Raw genomic sequence first — 7,227 nt, forward strand, 5'->3', positions numbered from 1 at the left:
TAAATCATCAAGTTTAGGGAAAGCATACAGCAGCCCTAGGGAAAGAATACAAATAGCATGGCCCTCCCAGGAATCTGCTTTTATCCCCTAATGCAATAATAGTGACTGCAGCCATGAAATTTAATGAGGCTTGCTCCTTGGAAGGAAAGCTATGATAAACCTAGACAGCATATTAAAAAGCAGAGATATCCCTTAGCCGACAAAGGTCTGTAGAGTGAAAGCTATGGTTTATCAAGTAGTCATGTACGGATGTGAGAGTTGGACCATAAGGAAGGCTGAGCACCAAAGAATTGATGCTTTCGAATTGTGGTGCTGGAGAAGACTCTGGAGAGACCCTCAGACAACAAGATCAAATCAGTCAATCCTAAAGGAAATCAACCCTGAATCTTCCTTGGAAGAACTGATTCTGATGTTGAAGCTCCAATACTTTGGCCACCTGATGAGAAGAGCTGATTCATTGGAAAAGACCCTGTTGCTGGGAAAGATTGAGAGCAGGAGGAGAAGGGGGTGGCAGAGGATGAGGTGGTTGAATAGCATCTTCACCACAATAGACGTGAATTTGAGCAAACTTCAGGAGATAGTAGAGGACAGAGGAGGCTGGCATGTCAATGGGGTCGCAAAATGTCAGACACAACTGAGTGAACAACACCTGCTGTGGTCAGCCTTTTTATGCCTGACTTCCACCCTTAGATTTTAGACCCAGAAACAAGGTTTTGCTTGTTTCCTTTCTTCACTGACTCCTCCTGGGAGTAGGGTCCTGCCTCTGATTTGGCTGCCATGGGTTTGGGCCCTGAAGTTCACTCCCTTGATCTCCACTCTCTGTGGTGGGTTCATTCACTATGTCTCTCTCACTTGCCTCTCTCTTTACCCACCTGCCTGTGAAATGGGGAGATTTTCAGCTTGGTCTTCCTGGGCATCAGGATGTTTCTGTCAGAGCCTCACTCCACAGTCAGCTCCCCTGGTGTGTCTGCCCTGTGTTTCTAGCTTTTCTTGGTGTCTGGGTTCTGAGCCTTCCTGCTTAGCCCTGGTCATTATGGTAGCAGTGACTGCATCTTCCAGGGCCACTCACTTGTTTCCACTAGGTCCCCTATACCCAGGGTCAAATTCTAGGGTGCTCTATTGGTTCTGTAGTGATTGCTCATCTCTACACAGCACTCTTTGTCTCTCCATCAGCCAAGATCTTAGAATGATCTTCAAATCTCTCTTGGAGGTTCTCTGAAGAGCCCAGTATAAATTCTTGCAAGTCGGGTTTTCAGAACTCAGCAAAATAACCCCTTGGAAACTTACCACTCCAACTGTATTGGCAGCACTTGACCAAATCCCTTACTATTTGCCTTGCTATTCTTCAGTATTAATTTAGCTTCCAGGGGTCAGGTTTGTGGCAACATAGCAACTCAACTGTGGTTTGCTTTCACTTGACAAGAAAACATGAAAGCTGAACAATGGCTTCTTTGTTCCAAGAACATCAACTACCAAATCCTCCAGGCTCCTTTGTTCCAAGAATATCAACCACCAAATCCTCCAGGCTCCTTTGTAGGAAAAGAGCTTAGGAAGGAAGACCGACTTTCACTTTGGTCAGTCCTGGGTTTTCCTCCCAGCTCTGTCACTTCTTAGCTATGTCACTTTAGCCAAGTTGCTTAACTTCTCTGAACCTCAGTTTTATCATCTGTAAAATGAGGATGATAACACGCTTGCTTCCCTGGTGGCTCAGTGGTAAAGAATCTGCCTGCTAATGCAGGAGATGTGGATTCAATCCCCAGGTCAGGAAGATACCCAGGAGAAGGAAATGGCAACCCGCTCCACTATTCTTGCCTGGGAAATCCCATGGACCGAGGAGCCTGACGGGCTAGAGTCCATGGAGTCATGAAAGAGTCAGACATGGTTTAGTGACTTAACAGCAACAACAATACTTAGCTGATTTAAGGAGCTACGACCCAATCATAATGAATGTAAGGAACTTAGAAGCAAACTAAATACATAGGCTTGGCCAACAAGATCTTCCTCTGGGATTTCTTAATTCTGGTCTCTGTCGATTTTTTTGGCCAACTCTTCATCCCTACTTGGATAAACAGTCGGTTTGTTAGCTTTGTTTAACTCTTGGTGAGTGGCATTCATATTCTTCTGCTCTTTTCTTTCACCTGACAGATTAATATCATTTCCACCTTCTGAATACTTTTCTCATGTGCTCAGCCCCTGAGTAACAGACCCCTGGTAGCGTGCAGGGCCTCCATATAATTATTTCAGGCTCCCAGATTCATGCTTTCCCTGGGTGATCTATTCTATCATCACCAAACTCTGGTTTTGACCCATCACGTTCAGAAACCAGCTTCATGGTGAAATTCCCATGTTGTAAATATAGGGGATGGAATATTAGACCAAGAAGAGAGAGACATACACCACTGCACTGGTTTGTTGGGTGACACTGGATGAGGCATTGAACCTCAGTTAGCTGTGGGGTCTTCTGTAACGTATAGAAACTAGACATGCTATACCTCCTTCATTGGCTATAAAATGGACCATTAAGTGTGTTGAAGAACTAAGAACCTATGCTGCTGCTGCTGCTGCTACTGCTAAGTCGCTTCAGTTGTGTCTGACTCTGTGCGACCCCATAGATGGCAGCCCACCAGACTCCTCCATCCCTAGGATTTTCCAGGCAAGAGTAGAGTGTGTGTGTTATTTGCTCTCTGCAAATCCAAGTTGGGACTGGAAGGCTTGGGACTTGTGTGCATGTGTGTGTGTGTGTGTCTTATATGAGTAGAAGAGGCATGTTGCAATAGAACACGCTACAACATGCTTCCCATGTACCAGGTCAACCCAACTGATATTGGGATTGAGGGTTAGGAAAAGCACATGTTGTTCTGTGTTGGTATAGAATGGAGTGTCTGTTGTTTATAGCAGACTTATGGTAGATCTTTAAATCACATACAGATCTTCAAACCACATATAAACTGAGATCTGACAGACTCAATAGAGGTAAACCAGGAAAGATACAGAAAACAGCTCTAGAGACTGGTGTGAACACATGTGGGACATTCAGATAAGCTTTTCTGGTGGTTCAGTAAGAATCTGCCTGCCAATGGAGACACAGGTTTGATCCCTGGGTTGAGAAGATTCCCTGAAGAAAGAAATGGCAACCCCCTCCAGTATTCTTGCCTGGAAAATCCCATGGACAGAGGAGGCTGGTGGGCTACATAGTCCATGGGGTCACAAAGAGTCAGATGTAACTTTAGCAACTGACCAAGAGCATGAGGTACTATAGTGGAAGTGTAAAATTCAAGTTAAGGGATAGAAAATGTGAGGACTAAAACCTCAAATGAAATAGAAGTTTCTGGAAAGAATATGGGCTTTTGCATGAAAAATTAAACCACAAAACTTGTTTATCTGACTTTTTGTAGGCAGGTGGATGAAATCAAGGATTTCTGAGAAGAGAAACTATGGCTGCCAGGATGCTGTGTTTCCAGCCCAGAGCAAAGCTCCCATGCTGCTGTGACAAAGTCCCATACATTCACCACCCCAAAAACATGGTGTGGTGGAGGCAAAGCTCTTTCATGTCTTGGACATGGACAGCTCAGTTCTTGGCCAAAGTCATCCCACAAGGGCAAGCAGATGCTTGAGATAATGGAGTAGAAGATGATACGTGTCTGAGAAATTTCGTGCAAATTGAAATTAATAAAATGTATCCCAACTGATGAGCCTTACTACTTACTGTGTTCCAGATTACTGTGCACTTTCTGGAAAAAAATTTTTTTTTTTTTGCCCAAACAGCATCCTCCAATGTGACTTCCTACCATATGCAGCAGCCTTTTATATTTCCACATGTCACATGCTCACTAAAAGAACCATATCTTGCCATCACTGAAAATGTCACAATGAATCAGCCAAGATTTCAAAAGAGCAGGTTCCAAAAGAAACACCTGTTAAAAGTTTGGAGCTGTGGCAGCCACTTTGTTGTGTGTGTGTGTGTGGTTCCCCCATAGGAGGACCATGGCTGTTTCTTGGGTACAAATCTCTACAGCGTGGATCTTAAACAACTGTGTTGCTCTGCACTCACACCCATACTGATGCCTTTAAGGCTTATATAAGTATGGGTTTTCTTTCTTTTTACCCATAAAAGTAAAATGGCAATGGAGTGCAAGAAACTTTAGTAAGAAATAAGGTGCAGAAAGGATGTTGTTAAATTGTTAACTTGATCTTTAATCATTGACTAAAATAAAACAAGCAAGTAGAACATCATGGCAAAAGAAAGACATGAGGTAGAAATTTCATTTTCTTTTCTTTGATTAGAAAAGGAACAAAATACATTACTTTAGGCACTGGTAGAAAATACCATCTTAATAAGTACCTAGTCATCCCCAAATAATTATAATTACCATCATCAGAAAAAGATGTTTCAAATAAGAATTTTCTTCTGAGCTCTCTAAGAAAATATTAAATCCCTGTCCATCAGAGCATGAACTGTAACATCATAACCCTTCCCATAAAATGAGAAGTAGCTCAAGACTTCAAAATTAGCTTTATTGTATTTGCTATTATTTTACAGATGAGAGAGATTCCACATATATAATAAAAGAAAGGTGATAGAGTTACATATGAAAACAAGAAATGGTTTGATAAATAGAGGGATGAATTCATAGAACATAAAAAGACATATTTAAAGCTGATTGGTCATTGGGTTCAGTGGTGACTGACTACACACATGTTAGTTTGAGATTTCTAAAATGTACCAAATAGTAGCTCAACCTTGAGAAGCAGGAGTCACTGTTATGCTAAGACAAATTTAAGACTAGTTAAAAATTAGAAGAAAGCAAGGACATGCATCTTGCCGCATGGTATAGTGATCAGATCAGATGGAGTGCTATATATAGCAAGAGAGCATGGTGTGACAGAGATTTTGGTGAATGCACACCGCCAGGATTTACAAAAAGTAGGACTGTTCGCTTGTAAAGTCTGCATGTCATTTGGGATTTCCATCTTCATAACATTCCCGTGAATTTCATTAAGTGGTATTTTGGAGTGAGTTCTTTTGGAATGGAGAGGACTGTTTACCAAAGCATTCTTTTTTGTAACTTACAATTCCATGACACTCTACAGAAATAATTCTTCAAAAATAGATCCAAGTTGGCTGTCATCCTGCCTTCCTCTCCTGACTGCTGTTAAATACTTTCTGTCAGCACACAAACACAGCTTCCTCTTGTGATCAGAAGTTTGTTTTTGTAAAAAGTCCCTGATATCGTCATACTTCCTGTAATGATTTTATTTCATACAACATCCTTAGTCTTAAGATTTGATTGCCAATGAAAGAATATGGTTACCTTATAGCAAAGGGTCAAAAAAAAAAAAGTCATTCCTTTGAACTCCCATCCAATCATGCTCTTGGAACTCTTTACTTTTTCAGCAATATTAAAGGTATTAGCGATAATAACAATCATAAGAATAATAAGCTAAAAGGTCATATTTCTTAGCTGAAAATCAACAGCCTCTGATTTTTTTTCTAAGAGAATGGGTACTATGTAATCAATTGTAGTAGCTCCCTTGGAGTCTAATTTTGAGTAGGTTCTACGTCTAACATGAATATTTTTGAGGGGTGAAATTAGATATCTTAGGTTGTTGTGAAGGCATGGATAGTAGATAAGATTTAGCCTTGAGGAAAGATGAGATCATAGCTAAGTACATTACAAGGTTGGAGCTGCTAAACAAAAAATGTGGTAACGGGCTTTTAGACGGATGCCTTTATCTTTGGTTTTACCCATCTAGCGGTGGTTAGTAATACAAAATGATGAGCCCACTGTTCCCAGCCTTTCTGTGACAAAGAACATGCCCAGAATTTACCAAAGGCCCCTGTGTTTGGCTGAAATTATCTTTACTAGGGGTCTCTCTAGGTGGCACAGTGGTAAAGAATCTGCCTACAAATGCAGGAGACGTGCGTACAATTCCTGAGTCGTGAAGATCTCCTGAAGGAGGAAATGCAACCCACTCCAGTATTCTTGTCTGGAGAATCCCATGGACAGAGGAGGGCAGTGGGCTATAGTCCTTGGGGTCGCAAAGAGTCAGACATGACTGAGCATGGGTACACTGCACTCCCTTTACTAGTCATGTGGCCCTTTATCTACATGTATGACACCTTCGGCATTTATGCTCATGTACCCATTATGTCTTACGACTTCCATAATCAATTCTTGTAATTTTATTAGGAATTAATTATCCACTCCAATCAGCAGCTTTTTCTCTGTCTTCCATTTTAACATACTAGCAACGTACTCATTGAAAGATGAGAGTGCCTATCCCCAGTTTTTAGGCATCTAAATGTCCGCAAGTTATTACTACTAATTTGGATTGATTATTTTTAACCCATGGGTTTATTTGGCTTGCTAGAATGGTTGGCAAAGATAAGGCATAATCAACCAAGCACATGGGGACCTGGGAGGAAACTGACTCAGGAGAACTGACAGAGGATGAAGATGAAGTGAAATGCCTGGAGCTTTATTTTTGCCTCATGTTTCTCTCTCATTATGTGTCTAATGGAAAGTTTTTGGGAAAAAAGTTGGACTTAATTCATCAGTGTTTCTTAAGAGTTAGGAAAATTGCTACTCCTGGGAAGCCAGAGGATATGATGATGGTTTGTTGTAATGTGAGACTGAATGACCAATATTTTCTCTGAAGTTTTTTTTTTCACTGGTAGAAGTCTGTTTACACGGAAGCCTAACTGGTCAACTATTAGCTTTTATCTTTTTACACCTTTCTCACTGCCTTCCTTACTCTGAGGACAAAGACGTTGTTTCTGATTTCTTTTAAAAAATCAAAACAACAGAGCAGCAATTAAAAAAAAGTCTACCAAAGAATATACAAATGCCTCGAGAAGTTAAGTAACTGCTTTATTTTTTAAAATCTAATTCTAATTCTAAAATTAAATTCCAATTATACTTTTTCATTGCAAATTCTTACTCTGGAGACTCAAACTTTTCTTACAAGACACCTTACTCTGAAGAGCAGAAGCCACTCTTGGCTGCCCAGAGACCCAAAGACTGGTTGGCAGGACATTCTGATTAAAGATAAACTGAAATTCACAAAAGGCAAAGTATATGTATTAATAGTTAATCAATTAGAAGTGAAATGTTAAGCTTTAGACCTTCAGGGAGGGGTAAGTCTTCCTAAGGGAAGAAAATTAAGTGCACCTTGGACTTATGCAGGGTCAAATGCTGAAATATGCACAATGAAGAACTTGGAAAT

Source organism: Cervus elaphus, chromosome 19, assembly GCF_910594005.1.
Source record: "Cervus elaphus chromosome 19, mCerEla1.1, whole genome shotgun sequence".
Classification (NCBI taxonomy): Eukaryota; Metazoa; Chordata; class Mammalia; order Artiodactyla; family Cervidae; genus Cervus; species Cervus elaphus.